Consider the following 25,854-nt stretch of genomic DNA (forward strand, 5'->3'; position numbering starts at 1 on the left):
TGCACAGAATTCAGTTTGATGAAATGTCATTTACTTTCTCGGACAGTGCAATTTATGACAATTTACTACACTCTCCTTCTGAGCCTTGAATCGAAAAAAAAAAAAAAAAAAAAGTCCATGCATTAAGCCAACACCACTTCAACAAATACTATCCTATTGGTCTCTGTGAAGGTAAATAAGCAAATGAGCTGCCTGAGACATGAATGGGACACTAGGCTACAAGTCAGCCTTCACATCAGACATGCACAGGATTAGCTTGTGACTCTTCATGAAATGCAAGTACAACTGCATGAATTTCCAGCTGAAAACATCAGATCCCAGATTATTTGTTTTTCTGTTCCCTAACTCTCAGCCCATAGACTCAGTTTTGTTGGTGGAATGTGGCTAAATCTGAGCATATTATAATATATATATATATATATATATATATATATATGCATTTTGATGAGCTTTAACAGAGTCATTTCATTTTTTCTAGATTCTAGGTTTCATCTGACTTGGCTGAATTTGTTAGTTTTCATTTTGAATTAACATTTTCTTTGTAAAATGATAGTAATAGTAGATATAGATCTTTCATTTTCTCTTCTATATGTGAAGCAAGTGAGCTCATAGGTCACTCTAGAGTCTCACACTTTCTCAGCTTTGGTAGTGACACCACACCTGCTCTCTTGCCTCCTCTCTCCCAGTCTCCAACCCTTCTTCAGGCCATCTATGCTTTGCACCACTAAAGATTCTCTTCACAGAGTTCTCATTTGGAGCACAGGACATTAGAGCATCACCTTTCTGTTACCCCTAAGTCTACAACTCCTCCTTCTGTTAAGTAGCTATTATCCATTTGGGAAGGGAAATGGATAAATTATAAATATGTATAAATAGAATATTTGTTGATATCAGACAAATAGATTGATAAATACTGACATCAATATTTCTTAGGGTATCATAGCAAGACCTAAGTGTCCTAGAACTTTGTAACAGTATGACGGAATGCCCATGACAGAAGGTTAAGCAAAATAGTCCAGAATTGAAAATATAGCTATGTTAAACCACATGGTTCAATAGTTATGAATAAAACATAGTGCAGACTATACAAGCTCAAACATACTTTTGGGTACTACTAACATTTACTCTTATAGAAACTTATGTTATTTAGACTTTCTGAAATGAGTACATACTCCTTCTGATGAGTTTCATGGAAATTTTACCCAAACTATGCTACACTAGTATACTGAACATTTTAAGATGTAGAGGTTTAAGAAAAAGCAAGTATTAAAAGATTCTATGAACCAAGATGTCCTCTTGGGTCTACTGGAAGGTCACGGAGTCCTTGGGAGCACTGTCCTCAGAGAGGAGTTATGAAGTTCTTGAAGAACCCTAGTTAGATCTCACAAAAATTTTATTAATATAAAAAGATTAGCCTGGACTCTGGGTCTTTCTAGTGTTCTGCCTTGCTACAGAGCTTTTTCTCTATCTTCTGCATATGGTTCTTTTTTGGGGGCCAAACATATAGGATTGCCTGATTTGAGAATTTTGGCTTTCAAAATTAAAAATTGTGAGCTAAATGAACCTTGGGGATTTGGACACAGAAACAGAAAATAACGAAGATGGTTTGTTTCACTTGGTTTACTACGCTTGTTCATTCTCTTCGTTATATGACTCTTCCATGTTTTCCTATTACTAATAGCCAAACATAATAGATTTAACTTCAGGCACTCCCTAAGGTCTTCATTTCTTTATTAAGGTTCCTATGTCACATAAATATTTATTACATTTTTTAATATTTTTCTCCTTTAGTCTTTGGCCTGTCTTTAGTTGTTCCACCTTCAACTAAACCCCAAGCTGGGCAGAAGAAAAGTCTTCCTTCTTCTGCATTTTCTACTGCTAGTCAGTTAATATTTACTGAATAATTAAAACTTAATTGTCAACTTGGGTGGATTTAAATCTTTAGGAAAAGACAGGTTTAGGTGTCTATGAGGGTATTTCTGGGAAGGTTTACTTGAAGTGGGCACACACACTAGTAGCACCATCTAAAGATGGTCTTGGACTAAAGACACTAAGCAAACAAGCCAGTACCAGCTTTCATCCTGTCTACTTTCAAAATGTAGATACTTGTCAGTGTGTTTTCTCTGCCATGATAATTTAGATCCCCTCAAACTACACACCAAGATAAATAACTATTATTTACTTGCTTTGTGCCAAATATTTGGTCACAATAGTGAAAAGAATCACCACCATAGGAACTACAAGGAAGTCAAATTATTTCTGGTAGCTTCTTCTGAAAGGCAAGATTTGGCATATTTTTATTGATGACCAGGTATTACGTGCTCGGTCTAGCAGCCACCTCTCTCAAGGCCACCCCTGTCTAATGTCTACCCCACCCCTGAACTACCTCCAAAACACATCATTCCTGTTTGGCCCATATCATGCCCATCCGGGGAGCCATCTGGCCAGTACTTTCCAAGCAAATAGAAGTTAAGTATCCCAACCACAATAAAGAGGCTATCACAAACCAAGAGGGAAATAAAGGCCCTACAGGGGGTCAGCACAAGCGATAAAAGTCAGGTAGATATTCCAGCAGCATAATATCCCATACACTATGTCCCTAGTAGAGCCTGTTCTAGAGAAACAGAGAGGCTTCACTGCTGTCATAATGTCAGAATGAAATCCCTGAATGCTGGCCATCCTCAAAACCAACACTTCGGTTCTGACAACTTCCCAATTCATTTCCACCAACTATGTCAAATATCCAGCACCGTTTCTAAGGCATTTTTATTTGATCTGCCTTTCCAGGCATCTGAAACTCAAGATGACAAAAGATGACATCTTTTCTCAGCCACTGTCTAAATTAACCAAGTCAGAAAAGGGGATAGTTTCATACTATGAAATATTAATAGACATTAGCTCGAAAAAGCTTTATCTTAGATGGATGTTATCAGATGGTCTACTGTGTGCCAAAACTATATGCATAGCTCGCTCCAGCAGGGAGCCTAGCATGCTGAAGTAAAAGTATGTATGGCCGTTCTATGAATACACATGGTCACTGCATATGCATGGGAGGAAGAGCATAGAAACTCTGAGCCTTTCGACCCCAGACCCAATCTTACAACAGTGAATGAAACACCATTTTCGTCAAAAAGTAACCATGCCAGAGGTGTCGTTTCTAAAAGAAAAAATGAAGGGAGCAGTCTGGAAACAGAAACTAGAGGCAGAGGCTGTGTAGTCAGAGTGAAGGCCTCTGGGAGGAGGAGAGAAACAACAAAACAAGACCAAAGTAAAAGAGTCATTTAGAATGTGGTTTGATTGGTTGCTTGAAGGAGCAAAGCAACAGAAGGATGTTAGAGTCAGTCCTACCACAGGCTCCCACAGGTCATCTTTATCCTTGCACCATTCTCTGTATCTTATGCTGTCCCTCCTTGTATTACCTCAGACAATAACGACGGGCTTATACTAAGTCATTGGGGTATTTAGTGTGGACAACAAAGCTTCTAAGAACAGACTCGTCTCTTACATGTGCTGCGTGAAACTCAGGGGCATGACTATCACACATATGCACATGGCTCCCTTTTCCATCTGATATCCCTTTGCTTTCCAGTGCCATGCTTTGGCAGGCCCTTTTGCCAGTTAACAGGTTTTGAACAGTCTTGGCCTTGGCTTTGTGGAATGTTTACAGATGCCTAACGTTACCCCAGCACTGGGTTCCTCGTACACAAGTTTGAAAGGGGTACTATCTAAGAATGTGGTATCTCTCTGGTGATACTACACTAAGAAGCAACGATGGGAAGTCCATCTGCTGTATGCTAACCTCAATCCTTAAATAGAATGTTACCTGCCAAACTACTCTGTTCTGTATAGATGTGCATGCTCATTTTCTCTTTCATAACTAATAAATATTTCAAGTACCCTGCTACCATACATACTTCCATAGTTTACTGCCTACTGATGATTCCAGGATGGATCTATTACTCATATAATACTTATAAAATAGTGATGTCTTAATTCTACCATCTCTCCCATATTTATTAGCAGCTGTTCTAATGTATAGATTTCTCTCTCTCCCCTTTCTGCTTCTCTTTGTTTTTCCATCTCACTGTCTTCTCTGTCTGTGTCTGTCTCTGTCTGTCTTTTTCCTTAGTTACCGGTCCACACTGTGCTGTTCAACACTATTACTCTAATATCTGGTACATACAACTTGAAGAAGCAAAAATTTATTTTGACTCATGGATTCTCAGGGCTCTGTCAGTGGTAGGTCTTGTCCATGCACTTGGAAAGAGCCTCAAGATGTGTGTGTGTGTGTGTGTGTGTGTGTGTGTGTATCAGACACTTCTCCAAGGAGCCATCATTCTCTTTAGTGGGGAATGAACACTAGATAAAAACAAGTGTGGGGAGTGAAGCATCTTCCTTGATGCTAGATACCATTCTCTTAAGCCTTAGAAAAGGAGAGAGAGCTAAGAATTCTAAACGTCTATTTTGCCATGCATTCTTATTGACACTTGTAATATCAATGTAATAACTCCATGCTTTTACTGGCTTTCTGCTATTCCATGTGTGTGTTTTACCCTTTTTCTACAGTGATAACCTTAGCTCCTTTGAAAGGATCCCTCTAACCCTAAAGTAGACAGAAAACAACTTCCAAATTGTTCCTCTGGCACTACTTCAAAGATGTATCATAAAAAGCTTAGGGCTTCTCTTCAGTTTTCTCCTTGTTAAAACTGAAGACACACAGTCAAGTTTTTTTTATGGTGACTTTGTCTGCCCTTGTACTGTGTAGTTAGGTATACTTACTTCTGGATTCATTACATTTTCTCTCCAATCCTTGTGAATTATATTTATAAAAATTAACCTAGTTTTGAAGCTAATACTATACAAAAGTACATCCAGAGAAGTATCACCTTTTTTCTTTCTTGTCTTGCCTACTTCCTGGGACCAACAATTTTACTTCTTCCAAGTGTATGTTTTCTGTATTTCTTTGGCAAAAACAAAAGGGAAACAAACATTCTGAAAGAGGGAGGCGGTTGGGGATTTTTGTATTTAGGGCTTTAGAGTTCTCTTTGTTTATTTGTTTGTTTGTTTCATTTTACCTGGGTTGGCTTGTTTGTGAATGATTTTCACTATGTAGCCCAGGCTGGCACTGGACTCATGATTATCTATCCTTAGGCTCTTGAGAGCTGAGGTGATGAGACATACATTCTTATTTCTCATTGTCTCCTAATAAGGTACAGCACACTTCAGAACTCCCCTGTATAATCCATTTTTTTGTAGTAAGCACTACCATAGGTCCCCTCCTCACTCTACTTCAAAGTATAATATTTAACTACCATGACTTCATCAAGGAAGCCTTCCACACATTAGGAAGTTTCCATTACTTTATATGATCACAAAATGATTCACATATCTTACCAGTGAAGCAGGGTATACTTCCATATGCTTAAAGATTATTCTTACAGCAATTTTAAGACTTTATGTCTTTGATCACTTTTCTACTGAATTTCTGGCCTCTCGTTTTCTCCCGAATTTGCAATAACTATATATTTTATGTTTATTACTCCTTTGTCAGTAACATGTTGTATAAATATTTTCTCCTAGTTTATCACTTGAGATTTGACTTTCTGAAGTCTGCCTTGAAAACGGATTTACTTAATTTTCTTTTACTTTAAAATTTTTCATACAATGAAATGTTATTATATCTGGTGGATGCCTTTTAAAAATCCATCTTACATGGGATACCCTTAATGATTAGTTTTAAGTCCCATGATTTTGTTACAGAAAGGGATAAAAAGGACTAAAGATGTGTTCTTTGCCTTTGGACGTTTGGGCAATTTTAAAGATGCATGAACTTCATTTCTTCGGGAGCAGCCTTCCCAATAGGATCTCTCCAGAGGCTAATCTCTCCAGAAACCTATGAACAGAACCCAGACTCCAAGACAGCACTGCTCACACACCCTAACCCTGGAAATCCTTCTCAGGAGAAAACAATAATCATAGTGAGAAGTCTCTTCTGTAAGCCCGTACTTCTCAAAAGCAATCATCAGCTCCATCACAACTCACTGTCTCTCAGCCATGGGGGTCTGAAACCTTATTAATGTTATGACAAAGTAGTCTCTATTTCAGAAAAAGACTAAAACTATACTCACCAAAAAAATAAAAAATAAAAAATGATGAAGCTATTATTATTTTAAGACATATTATTATGTAAGTACTGATATGTCTATGTATATAAGTATGTACATGAATGTGTGTACAGGCATACATATCCAAATGTGTATACAAGAAAGCAAAAGCATGAGGTGGACATTGGAGTCCTTTACAATCACATCATATTTTAGTTTTTGAAAACAGGGTATCTCATGGAACCTGTCTCCCCAGCCCTGAATCATAAACATGGCTACTATGCCTGGCTTTTTTAATGTGGGGTCTGAGCTTTTCAGACCTGAGTCTTCATGCTTGCATGGCAAGCACTTTACCAGCTGAGCTTTCAACCCAGTCCTACATCTATTTAAATGTTTCATATGCTTGAAGTTGGCTCTGCCTTTTCTTCTTTGTAACCTGTCTCAGTTTTTACACGCTATGAACATCTTTCCATGTTATCCAGTTGTCAGCAGTAGCTGTTTAAGAGCCTACATGGCATGCTACTGTATAGACACATCAAATATTTAACCACAAACTGTGCTCTTAAGACATTTCAGCTTCTTTTTAATATCACAAACAACCCAGCAACACACTTTTTCCCAAATGGTACTTTAAAATAAATATGTAGCCACCATATTGCTGGTTCAAACAGTACTCAGAAGAGTGAAGTAGCAGTGTATAAAAATAACTTCTCCTTTGCCTACCCACATTATCATTCTTTAAATCTCTTGATTTCTTACCATAAGACTAAACAATAAGGCATAGTATGACAAAAGCTGCAGACAGGCAAATTTAGAAAAACGTGTCACTGATACGTTTTTAAAGCCATTCTAATGCTTCTTCTAGGCTCTATACCATCCACTGAAATACCCTAAACACTTTATTAAAAAATGAACACTGAAAAAAAAATCTAACTTAGGGTTAGGGTGATAAAATCCTACACTAGGCCCTAACTGCCTCCTCGCTTCACAGGCATGTGAGCTTGGCTCTGCCTTGCAAAGTCTGTATGTATATAAAAAGCCAAGATCCAAGGAAGCCATCACTTGAAATTTCCTGTGAAGCTGCGCTCATCCGAGAAGCTAGGTAAAAATCCATGGACAATTCTCCCTTGTCGATTACTGGATACATACATCTGCCTAAGACATTTTGACTTCAGGTCTCACTCTTAACAGCACACATTTCTAAATTAAACTTTCAGTTGGAAAGCAACAATGTAGACTTTTCCAACCAGAAGCATCTGTGATTTTCCAGTAGCATGAGGCTGCTACAGACAAACCCACCACTTTGCACACTCTACTGTCCCAGTTTAAAATTGAGAAACCTGAAGAAATCTTGGCATTCTTCAAAAGCACTACATGATCAGAAATACTTGCTTTAAAACTTGATGTTTGGTGTGTGAAGTTTCTTAACAAGTGTTTATTAAACTGCATAATTCCAAAGCCTGGGGTGTTTTCCTGGGAGCTGATCGAATTTGCATATCTTTTTATACTTCCTTTGAAATTAATATTGCCTATTGTGTCCTGAACTTAGCTAATAAAACTTGCCATTTTCACGAGTCACTGCTATGAGCGATATAGAGAAAACTGACAAAGGACCCCTGCAATGTCAACATACGCTTTGTTTTTGCACTATTACATTTTTTCATATGAATATATTAAGCTAAGATGAACACACATTTGTAAAATCCACTGGTCCTGTTGAATGGCAAGATGCACAAGGGTGAAATCTGCCCATAAAAGAAAGGAAGACTAGTGCTAAAACTGGAGCCAAAGACCTGGGCTCATGGTGGTGCCAGAGGCTCCATGTCCAATGCTCACTGTCCCTCCAGAGGGCTTAATTACCATGATTCCAAATGCATTCAGAAATGATTGGGCTGCTTCCTTTCAAGGCTATATCCTTGTAAGATGTTAAAACCTGGCACTGATTCCTTAGTTGAGTGGCATAGGATGATTTAGAAATGGCATGGCATGGCAGGGCTAGAGGAAAGGTACATCATGAGCAGCTCCATGAAGCAAATCAAATATACGAAGGGGAAGTCTCTCTGAGCACCAGCTAAACCCCCACTATAAACAGCAAGCTTCATGGTAGTTTTCACCACACCTTTGGCTCTCAACAGCTGCTCTACCCAAGTGAGAACCTGTTCAATGACCTGGGAAAGCCCTGTGTCAAGCCAGAGGAAGTGGGGATGTAGTATTGGGATCCCAGAGCACTGCAACAAACATGCCTGTAAGGAGGGAAAGCCCTTATCATAAGTCCTGTCTATGTCTGTATATCTCACTCCAAGCTCATCCAACTTGATCAACACGCAGAGTGATGGGGACTCAGGAACAGAGTTAGGGCAAGAAGAATGAAGTACAACATGGAAGAATATCCTGTCTCATTAATCAATAGTCCACAAGGAAAATGCTTTTAAGACTTCATATTAGCCAAGAGGTGGAGGCAAATGCCTTTAATCCCAGCACTTGGGAGGCAGAAGCAGGTGAAACTCTGTAAATTGAAGGCCAGCCTAGTTGGTCTACAGAACAAGTTCCAGGACAGCTATGGCTAGAGAAACACAATCTTGAAAAAAAATTTAAAAAGAGAGAAGAGATGCTAATGTAAAACATCCTAGTAGACAAAGTACCACATCACAGTCAAATAAAGATTAATTCTGTAGAGTCATACTCAAGATTACATTACAATCATAGAGAGTCACGTGGTTTTATGTATTTTAAGGGTTTTTTTCTTGCATGTACAACATTAAAGTAGCTGAAGATACTTAAAATTGAAATGTTGCTGTATTATAATTCACTTCATTTATGAGTGTTGTATCTATATTGAAACTAGAATTCATTATAATCTTACCTTCCTGTGTTTACTCATAAAGTCATCAATGTAGTATTTTCAAAGCTTGTGCTTTTGTTTATGATGATTTTAATTGGGAGAAATGCTGTGTGGAACATTCTCTGATCATAAAGTGCAGATCTTAAATTGTAGGGACACCCTAAGACCAAGTTCTCAGCACAAAGAAGATTTACTTGCCACAGAGGGACAGAAGGCAGGGAAAAAGAGATGAAGACAGGAGATAGAGGATAAGGAAGAAGGAAAAGAGAAAAGAGAGAAGGGGAAGGGAGACTTGTCTGGGGGTAGGTAGGCAAACAAAGAACTGACTGAGGAGAGAGAGGAGACAGCCCATAGGCAAATGGCAGGGTATAAAGGTAAAAGGGGAAACCTCATATTAGGATAAGGTGTTTAATGTTAATTGGGCATGTTAATTAGTTGAACCAAAGGGACTTTTGATTTCTGGACATCAATGCCTTGATAGCTGGACCTTGGAGGAAGACCAGGAGAAAGAAGTGGCCAAATAAGAGAATAGACCTTGGTGACTAGCTTTAGGAATGTAATCTAATTGTTTTGAGCAGATGGAGGAGAAGGGCAAGGCCTGCCAGAACTGTGTTTCCGATACTCAGGCTGGCTAGAATCCCTTTGTAAATATCGTCGACTTAAATTATTAAATTTGTACCAGTGAGGTACAAGATAGTCCTAATACCCAGTCTATCCTTCTGTTGACCTACCAGCACCTCTGTCATCTCTCCTAACTAAAACATTTAGTTCTGAACCTGGCTTTAGGATGAATGTCAGCTGACGACCATACACTCAGATCTTTTCTCTCAAGGTAAATAGCTATAAGTTTTCAACCCCGTCAGAAATCCAGAATGACTGAGTTGACTATAATTGTGGGAAGCACAAAGCATAGCTTCTAAAACTTAGCCAATTTATAGAGACCTCTGAACACCTGGACACTCGCTCTACTTCAAAACGTTGGAGCATCTGTTCTTCTGCCTTCTGGCCCAGGATCATCTGACAGACCTTAGTGCTGCAGAATTATTAAGGGCTGATTACTCTGTCTAGGCAGATATAATCAGTCGACTACTCTGCAAGTGTGTCCTTTTCTGGACAGTAATTTGTCTGTAGAAGGAAAGTGGCAATTCTTGCCTAGTGGCTGTCTCACCACAACTGGAGTAACTCCAAGGATGCTCAATTTCTTCTTAAAATTTAACATAGGAAGCTGTCCGGAGCAGACAGGTCTCTAATGAAAATGAACGTTAATACTGAAATGTTTGTCATGTCAATTCTAAGGATTCCTGATGTTTTGAAAACCAGCTATCCATGTAAGGTAATCTGGACTGTTGCCTGTTAACTCCACTCAGCTATTTCTAAATAAAACATAGAGAACACCCTTATAATAAACTCCAAGTCATGAATTTGCTATAGTCCCTTAACTCACAGGCTGACCATCTCAAATCAGTTAAAAAAGTTGAAGAAGGACTGGGTCTAAGCTTTGTATTCCTAAGTGTGTTATACTGGTACAATGCCTATGAGAGTAACAATATTCATCTCACTCTTATATCACTAAGAAGAAGAAAAGGAGGAAGAAAAGGAGTAAGAAGAGGAGAAGAAGAAGGAGAGGAGAAGCTAGGTGATGAAAGAGAGATAGAGGGGGGAGACAGTGAAGCAGATGTTCATGAATCTCCACCAGTCAAAGATAGTAGATATATCTAGGTTGGGTAGTGGGTTACACCTCTGATTGAACAATACCAAACTTATAAAGCCTATGATTAACATTTTTAAAAAAAATGTATAAATGCAAAAAGGAAAAGGGGGCATGGGATAGGGGTTTTCTAAGGGGGGGAATGGGGAAAGGGTATGGCATCTGAAGTGTAAATGAAAGATCTAATAAAAAAATATAAAAAAAATAATAAATTATTAAATTTTACAAAATAATTCATTTTCTATTTCTTTTCCCTCTCTTCCTTCATTCTTTCTCCTTCCTTTACTTTCCCCTCAATGTTTAGCATTTTAAATGTTTTCATTAGTGTTAAAGAGATACTATTTCCTGCCTACAACATTTATAAGAGCTCAAAAGCTTCCCTGTGACTCCTCTAGAACAAGAGCCCCTCTCCTGTGTTACTAGACAAAATACAAAGGCAGCAACCTATATGAGAGAAAAATTAGCATCAGCTACATCCATTTATGCTTATCCACTTCCCATCTAAATATTTACAGCAACATCAGTGATAGGAATTCATCCTGAACATAAACTGTCAACCATATGGAAAGATACAGACACAACCTATTCACGTTGGCAGTTTTTCTAACAGCAAAACACTGGCAAGAATTTCAGTGTCATCTGCATTATAATTTTTGTATATTCACATGACAAGTACTATTGAGCTCTAATAAGGGAAGAAGAAGGCCTTTATAACATAAGATGGATGATTGCCTGAAAAAAAATCAAGCTGAGAAAATAATATAAATGACATTATATATTCTGCATAAGAGGAAGTAAATATATGTATATGTTTATTTGCTGTGGATAAAATTGAGTATATAAAGAATAAAATTTGGTTGAAGAGATGGCTTAGCAGTTAAAAGCACTAGTTGCTTTTGCATATGACCCAAGTTCAGTTTCTGGCACCCATATAACCATCCATAACTCCAGTTGGATAACATCTGACAATTTCTTCTGACCTTCATGGGCATCAGGCATGCACATGATGTATATTCATTACATGCAGCCACTCACATAAACAAATAAAATAAAATAAAAACAAATGAGTCTCTTAAAAAAGAATACATCAGAAATTAATGTAAATGTTTGCTATAGAGAGTAAAAGACTAAGGACAATTTTTACTTGCTTTTTTTTTTAATCATATGCAAAGTTTCATGTACTCCAATTTTTAAAATAAAGGAACCCTTAGCTTTCATAAAAGCAAAAAATAGAGAAACCCAACAATATGTTGTAAATAGCCACAGAGAAGTAAATGAATTCAAGTAACTTCAAAATCTACTATCATGAACATATAGCCTTAGTGGAATATTAAAACAAAACCATGTGCAAACAAATCTTGAACTTTACTTAAGAAGTTGGTTGTTGGCAATGGTGCTGGTATGGTAATCAGAGATTTCTTTCTGTGTGCTGTAGAACAGAACAAATGAATCAATTCAGTGTGTTCTCACTCAGGACCAAAGATACAAATATGGAATGCAGAAAAACTACTTTGATACTGGCCATCAATTGTTTATTTATGTATATGCATCTATCTTCTAGAAGTAAGTAATTATATTCTGTTTTAACTGATAAGAGAACAATTGTCTATGTGTGAGTTGTACAAAGTTTCTTGAGAAATATCTGACTCTATGGAAGTTAAGGATAAACCTCTTTGTTTTCCCAAGGACTATCAATGGAGAACTGTATAAACATACTAGAGATAAAAAGGTATCCCTGGACAAAAATGACCAACACTCCTTAGGGAAGAGAAGGTATCTTAAATTAATACCACACAGATGACCTCACTGATTTGAAGACCAAATACCAAATGATAATGTACACCAATAGAAAACATTAACAACAACAAGCTATAAAAATTAAACAATCTGGACAGTATCAGTTTCAAGTGAATGAGCAGCTTCACCAGCACTGACAAACTGAATAAGGTGTGACCCGTCAGATAGGCCACATCACCTAGCTAGTAGTTTGACCACAAGTGTTTAAACTACTCATTAGGAAGTAACTGACTAGATCTCACGCTACATAGCACTGTAAAAGACCCTGTCCTAAAATACAGATTAACTAACGACAAGTAACTGGAGGGAGATTACTGTAGCTTTAAGGAGTCCAAAGCAGAGCTGCTCTGCTTTTAGTGAAGATCACATGTATAGAGTCCAAAGAGACAACAGGACTAAGTGAGTGGTGTACTGCTTGTCTAGGTTGTTTTAGGAAGCACACACACACACACACACACACACCAAAACGAGAGACTTTGCAAAGTGTAAAAATCATAAGCAGAAGTTGGCAATGTGTTAGGTCATATTGTAAAGCCAAGGATATGTTTTGTAGAACCCTTGGGGTTGGAGAGGTTGCCTCAGTGGGCAGAGTGGGCGGGCAGAAGAGTGGGGGGGGGGGCTAGGCTGATTCCATGATAGGCTTCGAGTTGGCAGTTCAGGAGACTATGCCTAAGAACTGGGCAAGTCAGTTACTAGAAAAAACCTCAGGCTTTAGGCAGCTAGTCAGAAACTGACCTGCCATCAGAAGCTGCCGGGACACCCGGCCTGAGGCAAGGGCAATGGGTCAGCAGCAGTTTTCAGACTTCTTCGGCAATAGTGTCTATTCCTTTCCAGCAACAATTTCCAAACCCCATGCCCTGGTAATGGTTCTAAAATGTCCCTAAAGATAGACTCAACAGATTAAGATAGAGGTAACCTACACCAGAATTCCCCTAATGTGGTTTAAATCAGGCCTGACAGTTCATTTCAGGGGTCTCCATCTTGGAACCCAGCATGCTGGACTTTTGCAGAATAAAACACTCTTTGCGTTTACAAACTATTTGAGTCTAAGGCATCATTCTTCAGGGAATCAGGGACCCTTACAAAAGAGAGAGGGTTGGGAGGAAGAGGCTAGCCAGAACATATGGAGAGAAACAGGGTAAGGGGAAGGGGAGAGAAGGAGAAAGGCATCAGAGAGAGAAGAAAGTCACAGAGAGCAAAGAGAGGCCAATCAGTTCTTTTTATAGCAAGTCAGGCCTACCTGGCTGTTGCTAGGTAACTGTTGGGTGGAGCCTAAAAGGAATGGTAACACATATATTCCTGTTAAGGTTCTCGGGCCTATAGCATGGTTGTATTATTAAATTTGAGAAATATAAAGCTAAATGCCATGGGACATCTGCAACTCCAATACAAATGCTTTTAAAGGTCTATAAATGAGAACGAGGAGCCAATAGATAATTGTGAGAAAATGATAATAGCTAAATCCTCATGTCAGTGTTCGAGGAGCCGTTCTCTTCCCTCAGTGTTCTTTAATTCATGTTCCTTATGAGTAGAGAATAACTTAAATAGAGTGCAAGGCCCTCTTAGTGAGGCATGCAGTTAACTCCTTTAACACTTATGATAACTCTACTTGATCAAGACTAACAATGCCTCTTTTCTGCAGTCAAGAAAAATACACTTTCTTGGGACAACATAATTTACATAAGCCTGCATTTGGGTGGCTCTGAGGTTCCTGTTTTTGTTGATGTTCTTCCATTTTGTTTTAAATTTCATTTATTATCAGTACACATGTATATGTGTGTGTCTGTATCTGTGTGTGTGTGTGTATGCACAAGAGTGCATGTGTGCACTCATACATGTGATGCTAGGGAGGGCATAAGTGCCACGGAATGCTCACGGAGCTCAGAGGATAACTTTATAGAATTAGTTCTTTCTATCCACCAGGCATCAAACTCAGGTCAGTATGCCTATATGGCAAGTCTTTTGTGTTCTGAGTCATCTCACCAACCTTGGAGTGGGGGTTTTACATTGTTCTTTGAGTTGGGTTTTGTGAAATTCAGTCTGGCCTTAAACTTACCATGTAGTAAGGATGACACTGAAACCCCCCCCCCCCACCCGTTCTTCCTGTCTCTACCTCCCAAGTTCTGCTGTGCCACCTCACTTCCTGGCTGCTGGAGTTTGAACCTAAAATATTTATATTAGGATCCATTATCTAAGCCTACTGCTCTACTCTTGAAGTAAATGATACTTCTACCAGACAGCGTAAGCCTATTAACCACATCCCAATGACTATTCATCTCTGATAGAGCTCTGTGCCCCGCTCATCTGTGGAGCATTCCTGTGGTCCTGGTTAGCTCTTTCTCCTGCACTGGAAATAGGATTAATTAGAAACAAAACAAAACAAAACAAAACAAACAACAAAAAAAAAACCCAAAACAAAACAAAAAAACAAAAAGAACAACAACAACAACAAAAAAAAAAACAAAACAAAACAAAACAAAAAACAAAAAAAACCAACCAAACAAAAAAAATGTGAGGCTCTAGGATTGGAGTGGGTTCTGTTAAAATTTTGTAAACATAGAATCTAAAAATAGGATTATTTGAAGTATTATTTTTAAGTAGGAAAAATAAGCAAAGTAGAGACATCAATGTACATATATTATACACGAAATAAATCAAAGAAAGCAGGGCAAAACCGCAAGTGCTTTGAGGTTTAGGCTGTGTTGCAGACGGTATTGTAAACTGGTTCATTTCTTCAGCTGGTAGTCCTCCCAAGCCCCCTGACACATGAGAAATTATACCATTAGTCAATTAATCAGTTTTCTTTCACAATAGCACAATGGGGTACCCTCTTTAACTCAAAGGAATAGCCAGCTCAGGAACAGTAGCTCAAACAGAGGGAAGTCAGAGAATGGAGGAAAGGCATGGGATGTTCAGCAGAGCAGCAGATACAGACAAAGGCAGTCACTAAAAAGAAAGTGAGAAATGGAAAGGGAAATGTCAGGAATCAAAGGTTAAAAGAGAAAAGATCAGTTGGTTTTTTTAAGGAAGATACAGAAAGATTTCTCCTATGAAGTAAAAAGGACCAGTGGAGATTCTGAAATTCTAACTAGAGCTGAAGCTTGAAAATTCAAGGCAACAAAGAAAAGCTGTAATAAGAAGCCTTTCACTCAGTCACTCACCAGCTTCTTCACTTAACCCCGAAGAAAATTGTGGAAGGCACTTTACAGAGCTGTCAGAGACAGAAACCGTGAGTAAGAGGGTTCCTCCACACATAAGAGACTCAGGCTTCCAAATATTTCTGATTTTGCATCTTCTTAGTTTCTAAATGTGATTTTAATTATTGCCACACACCTTTGCTCATATTCTCAGCTAAGAAATTACAGGCTTTGCATTCTCTATAACAGCAGGTGATTTTTAACGGCAGCTGCCATACTGAATGAGTATACTCATTATGAAATGAAAACATGTTTACGTTTCTGATATGCTGACAGCATATAATGCAGCGTTGTTAAGTAGTGCTTGGTATATACAGATTCTTCTATATATGGAAATATACATCTCCCATTCCACAGAGGAAGTGAATGACAGGGATACATAAAAGATTTTAAAAGGTAATTAAGGTATCCAAGATGGCAGCTGATACTTAGGCACGGTCTGTTAGAATCTCCAGGGAATAAACTTGGGCCATCAGATAACCACTATTGGAAGAGGTGAATGGCTCCTGAAATTTTCTAGTATAATAACCAAGTAAATTAGGAAACTTTAAAAAGCAGAAAGGGAAAGTTACCATCACCCCCAGAGGAATCGGCAATGTTTGGAACACTCGCACTGCTAAGTGAGCGGTAGTAAACAGGGGAATGCTTAGACAGAAGACTCAGAAACTCGACCCAGACTCTCAGTAACAGACATTTACTAAAATTTGCATGCAAAATAGGGAACTCCTTCTCCTTAGCATTCTACCAAAGTAGCCATAGACCACCACCGCATTTTAAATGCAGTGCCAGTGGCTCAAGAATCACATAGTCAAGAAACCCAACAAAAGCGTTATGGACCTTTATACTGCAACCAGGTCTCAAGAACTCCTCAAGGCCAATGGTTTTCAATATGTGGGTTGCATATCAGATATTCTGTATATCAGATATTTGCACTATGATTCATAATGGTAGGAAAATTGCAGTTATGAAGTAGCAACAGAATGATTTTACAGTTGGGGGAAGGGGGTTACCACAACATGAGGAACTATACTAAGGGGCCACAGAATTAGGAAGGTTGAGAATCACTGCTTTCAACTGTATTACGAAATGTTTCTTATATATGTGAACTACATGTAGTATTTAACAACAATAAAAACCTCACTGGAGCTAGAGTCTTCCAGGAAACAGACATAAAGCAAGGACTGCTTGGGGTGGGGTCGGTATGTAAATAGACTACTGAAAGGCATCCCAGAGGTATGACCTGCCTAATCTCTCAAAGGACCATGCAGGACTGTGGGAGCATCTTGGAGGAAGGACAAAGAAGGCTGAGAAACTTGGGGCTGAGACCAAAAATCCAAAGAGATTGTCTTAAGACACTAGAGCCACATTCAGCTCTTACCCTTTAACCTTTCCTCCCTCTTTACTTAATAACACATGTCAGTTTTGCTCACTAGCTTGGTCTTTCCTCCTTCTTCTTCTCTTTTTCTCTTTTCTCATTTTGCTATTTCATTTCTATTTGGGTAGACTTCCTCAAAGACAAGAGCCAGGCTTGTTTTTCAGGTATCAGTGTCTTAGCGTCTTGAAGATTAAAACACCCTGGGCAATTTCACTGCATTTTTTAATCTCTCTCTCTCTCTCTTTTTTTTTCACACATATACATAATGTATTCCAATGATATCTATCTATGTCCACTAAGTCCACATCTACTGATTAACTCCCACGGTTGGGTTGTTCTTTCCAACTAGCACGATGTGTCTCTTACTTTCATGCTCTCTTTTTTAAAAAAATGATCCAGTTCAGTGACTTCCATCAGGGTTGTTGTTCATACAAGGATGAGCATGTTATCAATGGCTATATGTTATACCATAAAAGAAAACTGCACCCTGATTTTGGAAAATATTTCCTCAAAGCTAATTTAGAAGGTAACTTGGGAAAAACAATAAAACATAAAAACAATCTGATTTTTCTGACTGGAATTACAAAACCCAACAAAGATTCAGTTTTCTTCCATATACTTTAATAAATTTTTATACATAAATGTCCAGAGAATACAGGAATAATTAAATTTTGCTCTTATTAATAGTTCCTGTGAGATCACTATTAAATAAAATGATAGCAACTACTGCTATGATCTAAGTTCCTACGTTAGGTTCCAAAATACCAGGTTAAAAGCCAAAGAGAAGAGTTGCACAGTTGAAAAATCAAAGCTATTGTCACCTGGCTCTCCACAAAATCAACAGCAGTAATAGCCAAGTCTACAAGGTGATAACGCTAAAGTAAACAAAGGAACAGTTTAGCTGATGTGACCTGATGCTAGCCAGCAATCTGTCTGCCCCCTCTCTGTAAGGAAATGAACTTGAAATGACTCATTCGCTTATCCTTCTGCTTTGGTCAGATTAGTACTTCAATGTCTATAAACCAGCTTATTGAAGTGTTTCTTCTGTTACATTGAATGAAATGTTACCCAGATTTTAGATCAAAATAAAGCCAAAGGAGATCATTAAATAAAATTTGTTACCATTTTGTATTTTGACACTACTTAAATTTGTCAGAGAAAGTTAGATATTTATCTTAAAAGAAAGAAAATATTTCATTTCCAAAATATCAGGAAACCAAAGTGAAACATTTGTCTTGAATATGATTCATTCAAAATGGCAAAGGAAATCTCATTTTTACCAGGAAGCTATCAGTTCTTGTGTTTAAGAACAGCAGGCAGTGGGAAAATGAATGGATTTTGTGTTTTTTTTTTTTTTTTTAAGAAAAACATTGCTAGTTCTTAATTATTCAGTTCTCAGTAAAGGCCTGTCAATAACCCAAGTCACCTCCCTCCTTAGATTAAGAGGACAATAAAATTTCTTCCAACCTCATCAAAAAAAAAAACAGAAGCAAATGATCCTCCCTTAAAGAAGAACCTTAAAGATCTTCCAAGGCACCGTTTATATGTCATTCATTTACCAAATATGTGTTTTTAATTTCTCCACACCAAAAAGTATTCATTCCTTACTGAAGGTGTCAATGGATTCTATACACACACACACACACACACACACACACACACACCACACTTTCACATTATTTAAAATATTACCCAGTGCATAGTAATGGACTTTGAGAACTAAGCAAACATGCCATTGGATGCCTGGATAGCTTCAGTAAACCCAGTAGACTCCCAAAAGCAACTACATGACCGCACTGCACCACCACTCTTAGTTTTAGAATAAGAACAAACAAATAGACAGAAGAGAACCCAAGCCCCAGTGCATGCCACCCAGAGGCCTGGTGTTCAAGAAGGATAGGTTTCTGTTTCGATGGTAATGGCAAAGGAAACGTCCAAACAGATATCTACGAGGACTATGGAACTGAATCAGACTTGAAATTAAATCTTGATTTACCTATTAGGCTGCTAACTCAATATCATTGAGCACATTTCCTCTTTTGTGAACAAAAAAAGCTACTATTATAAAGACTAGATAAAGATATGCATATGTATCTGCTAGCACTTGATCACTGTGACAAGTACCCAAAGGAACAGCTTAAAGGAATGATTTACTTTGACTCAAGGTAGCAGAGGTCTTGGTTAATCTTTGCTTGGATCTATTGTTTTAGGTGCAAGGTAAGAGGGCTCTGCATTATACTGAAGGGCATGTGCAAGCATAGCACCTCACCCCACTGTAGTCAAGAAGCAGAGAGAAACAAGCAGAATGTCAGGACAAGCTATGTTCTCTAAGGATACCCCATGGCCTACTTCTGTCATCCTCTGATCCCCAACTCTGAAAATGTCCATCACCTCCAAATAATATCATAAAATTATGAATTCATCAGTGGGTTCATCCAGTAATTAGACTGGAACTCTCATGATCCTATTATCTCTCAAAGACTGGACCAACTCTGAAAACAGTCTTTGACACATGTGGTTTTTAGAGGTCACTTTATGTTAACAGAATATAAGAACAAAGAGTGCCAGAAGATTTCACCCCAAAGTTTGTCAATATACATTAAGGGTTACTTTGAACTTGTGGAGATTTGAAAGGAACAAATGCAAGAAAATCTTCTGCCTTCCCTCTGTTCGCATAAAGGCATTAGATAAACTCATAAAAGGACCTTCCCTATCCACCAAGTATGAGTAACTGTAGGCTCCCAGGCCCAAGGCACATTTAACCAAGATGGATGTCTGGTGTCAGTCATTAATAATGACAATTAACAACAGTGACTACTTGTGTATATAAGTGTATGTTCTGAGTTAGGCCCTTTTCCCTTTACCATCCTAGATGCTTCAACTGGGGCCCCTTAAGTTAGACTGACACATGACAGATTAACTACAGGAAAACAAACCTTTATTAAATGTGTGCATTGTGGATACATGCTGGGAGTACCCAGCAACCAGTGGTGCCCACAGTTTAGATTTGTATCTGGTTTTGCATAGCTCATCAAAGAGAATAGAGTTTTTAGAGAAATGACTAAACAGAGGAGCAGGTCTTTGTTCCTAGGTAGGAAGTGCTGAGGGGATGGATCCACAGGAGAATGAATGAGAGACAGAGGATACTTGGTAGAGTTTGAGATATAGATTCCTTCTAGTCCCTCTATCAGCTGGTAAAGGTCTAGAATGTTCTCTAGAGAGAAACGATGGGCCATGATAATAGTCTAGTACCCCAGTTCTCCCAAGCTGACCCAGTTTCTAAAGGCTCTATGCCCTACTTTCCATGAACAACATCATTAGTCACCAGCCAAGGAAACAAGTGTGCAAAACATGAAGGGGAAGATGCAGCATTCACACCATGATGCCACACTTCCAATGGGCAGGGTTTTACAGGGTGACTTGCTGCTGCCCTCATCATTGACCTCATAATTTACTGGGAGCTGACAGAAGTTGGCTTCCTTGAGTTCACCAACCCTGGACTGGTCTTGCTGGGCTCCTCTTTATATCTCTGTGTTCGTGGAGACTTTTATCCCAACGGTTTATATCCTACAACATGGTCACACTTCTTTACAGGAAAGTTCTATGAATTAAGACATTTCTACCTGAAGACATAGTCACAGACTATAGGAGTAGTGCCTTTCAGCCATTAGCCATTGACCAAGTGTGTCAAGCCAGCCAAAGGGAGAGGCAAAATGGTACACTCCTTTGTTCCCAGCACTTAGGAGTCAGAGGCAGGCAGACCTCTGTGAGTTTGAGGACAACCCATTTATATAGTGAGTTCCAGGGCAGGCCAGTCAATAAAAACTATATGATGAAAGTCTGTCTCAGTAAAAGAAAGAAAGAGAAAGGGAGAGGGAACAGAGACAGAGACACACACACACATACACACACATGGGGGGGAGGGGGTGGGGGGAAAGAGAAAAGAAGAGAAAAGAGAAGACACACCTTCAAACTACATAGAGGAAGAAAGGGCTCTGATAGACAGTGTCTTTGCAGACCTGCTATGAGAAAATGCCTCCATGAGATCCAGCTGTAAGGCATTTTCTCAATTACAGATCAAGGGTGGGAGGGTCCATTGTGGGTGGTATCATCCCTGGGCTGGTAGTCCTGGGTTCTATAAGAAAGCAAGCTGAGCAAGCCAGGGGAGGCAAGCCAGTAAGAAACGTCCCTCCATAACTTCTACATCAACTCCTGCTTCCTGACCTGTTTGAGTTCCAGTCCTGACTTCCTTTGGTGATGAACATCAATGTGGAAGTGTAAGCTGAGTAAACCATTTCCTCCCCAACCTGCATCTTGGTCATGATGTTTGTGCAGGAATAGAAACCCTGACTAAGACACTTGTTACTTTCCCCCTTTCTTCTGCCCTGTTGAGTGGCTAAATAGCCTTTCGTTTCCAATTACACAGCTACATGCATGCCCCCCAATGAGAACACAAGAAAATGTAAAGCATGCTATCTCCCCTCAAGGAGCTTGAAATAATATGAAATAATATAATCACTGAAACAGGGTACATATCCTGAAACTCTAATAACAAGATAAAACTAAACAAAATATTTCAGTATCGGGGCAAGATAATAACAGAAATTATGCCGTAAGGCTATGAACCATCCATTTAATTCATTGTGCACACAGTAATTACTCCCCAAGTTCTGAGAAGAGGATGGAAGAGAAGGTGAAGGTCCATGGCATAAGAGGGTCATGCAGTCACATAAGCTCTGTACATAAGGGAAGGTAAATGGATTTCCATAGGAGCCCCAGCCAGGCACATACAAAGTAATCCAGAGTCAGGGAGCCACAGCAGTGGGCTCCTCAGGACACATGGCCAGGAATGATGATCTCTGTGTTTCTTCCGTGGTAATTCTAAGTTCAATGTGTCTGAAAGAAGTTCCTGCCTCATGACATCTACTGTAACTCCTCTCTTCAGATAATGTTCATAAGACATTTGCGGGAATCCCCACCAGCAACATAACCTAGTATTAATAATGGAGAATTTCTCACTAACCTTATAAATTTTACTACACCTGGTGGGGGAACAGGAAAACAAACAAACAAAACTGTTGGCTGGGGTTGTTGAATGGCAGCTTGTAAACTTTGCCTTCTCTGTTTGGGAACTAGTGCTCTGGTGTTGTTAAAGCAGCAACTTGTAAATCTCCGTCTCTGTTAGAACATAACAACGGAACGGAAGGTGCTGCTTAGAAGGAACGTATAAATTTCAGTCTCCACCACAGGAAAATAAGCTCTGATTACACTACATAGTTCATACCCCTCAGGTGCTTCAGTGCACATTTGCACTTAATGAGTTGCTTTTGCAGCAGCAGAGAATGGAATTCACAAGTTGTTATTTAACTTTTTTTTAGAAGTGTATTTTTCTTCTGACTCTTTTGACGCCCCCCTATCTCAAAACACAATATGAGCAATAGGGTTTATGAACATCACCACATGGTGCTTCCTGTAATGGTGATTAACACAATTTAAGCATTGTTCTTGGGGCCTTGTGGCGCCACCCACAATAGCAGAGAGTGACACAGCTTTGGGCTGTATATTTCAAACCAGGGCTGTTTACATAGTTGGGGGTATGATGGGCTTTTATAAAAGTTGATAATACATAACATTACTAGCGTTTAATTTCTGTTTGTTGTTAAAAAGAATGCTTGATTTGTAGCATTTTCGTAAGTGCAGCTATTAGAAGGTCAGAGCCAGTGGGATTGATAACTTTGCCATTTTTTCAAACAAGTTTTTAAAGAGTTATTCTGAATATGAAGCATAGGAACCTTGGAACAAAGTGCTCAGCTATATTCTGTAGTCATAACATTATGAAGGAAGGGGAGTTTCCAACTCAATAAAACTGTAAGGTTATCCTAACAAAAGGTATTCTAAATAGATGATATGAAATCCCATACCAAGGGCTATTCTTAGAACAAAATCAGGTACAGAACAGCCTAGAAGGAACCAAAGACCTCTTGTACATTCAAGGACAAAAGGAAAACATGTTAGTACTTATAGTTTTCTACCTTATAGTTTTCAAATAAGTTATATGCATATGAAAGATATATATTACAGAATACACTGGAAAATGTGTTTTCTGTTGCTGCTGTGATCCAATGTATGGTGTTCAGTCCACACATACATAAGCATGTCTTATCCTTAAAATCTGTGACCACAAATAAGAGCATCTGTTAGACATTTATTTTTTTTTAACTCAGCAGCAGAGAGATGGTTCCACATAGGCACATTCTTTCTGATAGCTTAATTGTATCACAGAGACTATAAAGTACAGGTATCAAATAATTTATTCACTGAATCCCCTATAGCTTGGACACTTATACTGCCTTAAATCACATGTTTGTAAATGCAATGTTATAATAAATATTTGTTGTACATAGATTCTTGCAAACATACACGCTAATATTTCTAAGACAAATGATAACAAAATGCAATAGGGAGGCCAAAGCATATATGTATTTCAACATTTACAAGGAACTGAATTTCCAAAGACAACATAAAAATGAAAAACCTTTTTCATGCTGCCAACATACCCACTAAAGAACAAATCCCCAATTTATCACAGGTTTATCATCCATTTTCTGCTAAATGATACCTTCATTCTCTTGTAGGATGAGGGAAGAATCTCTTTTTTTTTTTTTTTTGCTACTGAGTATAAGCATTAATAATAATTGATAATTAGTATGATTGTTACAAGTTTGAGGCCATTCCCTGACTCATTTCACACTGCATCCCCAGTCTTCTATAGAGCTAACTGGTCAGACATCTTTAATTTGCAGATTTCCTTAGAACATGGATTATTTGCATTCTGCAGACGTCTTCAAAAAGCCATTCGCAAGTGCATATTTCATGGCTGAATATTTTTACATAACATCAGCTGGAGCCCATCGTTCCAACATTCTTGCCAAGTGTCACAACCTGCTCTATTATATCAATAAGCAGCTTCAATTAGTCATTTTCTCCCCATGGTGACGACAGCTATAATAGCACACAGCAGTCTGATGAAGTTTGTAATACGAAGTGGAGATGAGGGTATTAAAAATAAGGCAATACAAAATTAGAATAGCACACAAAAATATCCTACCTCCTCAGTAGTCATTTGGAGGGCTGACAACATTTCAGATATTGGACAATAAATACAGAAATTCAATTGCTTTTGAAGAAGATGAATAAATAAATTTGTCATAGGAACACATTTTTGCCCCAGATAGAAGTCTGGTTTGTACTGACTAATTAGTCATTAAGTGCCATCTTAAAAGACCTCCAAAAACGAATAAACTGAAACAAAGTGTAAGTCTTAAATAGAATACTGAAATGCAAATAAATGCCCATGATGAGTGCTGTCTTGGATGCATTGTACGACAACAAATACATTAGAAGGCATGACGCCAGTGATTCTCCCTCAAAATCCGTGTGAAGCCTTGACCTTCTCGTGTGGTCGCCTGGGTCACAAAGCTTCAGCCCAGGCTTACTTCCCTGGCAGATAGTCAGAGCCTCCTGACACTTTACCTCTCTTCTCATCTCTTTCAGTCCTTTCTACACACAACAGCTAAGTACAAATTTTAAATGATGGATCAGATCACATCACTACTTTTCCTCCAGGCTTTCAGAGGTTTCTATCACAGTTAAAACGGGCAGGCAAGGCCTACATAATACAACCCCGTCAGCTCTGCAGCTCCGATGTTTCCTTCTCCTCCCTACTTTGGCTTCTGTCAAGCAGGCTGTCAACTCAGATCTTCCAGCCTTGCTGGTACTACTTGCTAGAGGACTCACTGCCATCTTCCTAGGCATCCCTTCTTTACTTCATCTGTTCTGAGATGTTACCTCACTAGAGAAATATTCATGAGCCACCCCTAATAAATGCATGCTGGTCTACTTTCCCTGTACCACTTAACTTTACCTAGCATATTGTTATTGCTATATAAAATACATATTAGTTGTTTTATATTATTGTCATATATATATATATATATACATATGTATATATATTATATGGTGTTTGTTATTAATGGAAATTATCTATATAATATATAATGTAGTTTTAGAATAAAATTTCTATGAAAACAAAAAGTAAAGATATAAAATGAGATCCCAAACACACACACACACACACACACACACACACACACACACACACTATTGTTAATTATATCCCTAGTGAAAAAATTACATTGACCTTATTTGGTTCAAATTCATTTGATTCAGCATGTAATAAGTTCTTATTAGACATGGTGTTCTAGAAGAATGGATTGCAAAGCAATCTCCGTGTGGAGATAGAAACTTAACACAATTTGGGAGATGCATGATTAAGATACATTAATGAAAAGAGTTTAAAATATTAACAGAGAGAGGCAATGAGTAGGGTAGGACATGTCAGGAAGTCTTGAGAAGAGACTAGCATAGGCAGAGAGAATAAAGAACAGGTTCAAGGCTCAGCCCCAAACAAGACTATTAAATCACCCACTCTAGGCTTTGATAACATCAAGGGAGAGGGACCCAGAGGGGGAAAAAAATGTAAGCTCCAGAAGACTGGGAGAAGGACTATGAAAGAACCAGCTTCTAGGTGGCACAGCCTGGGACAGGAAGCCTATTTAATTACCTGCACTGGGAAACTGTCAGAGCACACAGTCCAGGAATGGAGTCCTGTGAGGGGAACTCTGAGCACTTGCAGGAAAACTAAAAAAAAAAAAAAAAAAAAAAAAAAAAAAGACAGGAGTCTTGTCACCTCAGTTTTTCCAAAACCACAGAATTGCTCTTGAAATGTTTTCGTGTGCCTCCCAGGATAGTGACTTGGAAGTAAGTTCATT

The 25,854-nt window shown here is 38.5% G+C and overlaps 1 protein-coding gene across 5 annotated transcripts in view; it reads right to left on the reverse strand.

Annotated features, from left to right (window-relative positions):
• The window catches only part of Fhit (fragile histidine triad diadenosine triphosphatase), a 1,459,653-nt gene that overhangs the window by 1,140,790 nt on the left and 293,009 nt on the right, over nt 1-25,854 (reverse strand). The window contains exon 1 of one of the 5 annotated variants that reach the window (XM_076931539.1): nt 25,647-25,719. The exons of the other annotated variants lie outside the window; for them this stretch is intronic. The gene's annotated coding sequence lies outside the window, so the exon portion shown is untranslated. Of the gene's footprint in view, nt 1-25,646; nt 25,720-25,854 lie in introns of those variants that run through there. 5 annotated transcript variants of the gene reach the window in all.

Source organism: Arvicanthis niloticus, chromosome 3, assembly GCF_011762505.2.
Source record: "Arvicanthis niloticus isolate mArvNil1 chromosome 3, mArvNil1.pat.X, whole genome shotgun sequence".
Taxonomy (NCBI): Eukaryota; Metazoa; Chordata; class Mammalia; order Rodentia; family Muridae; genus Arvicanthis; species Arvicanthis niloticus.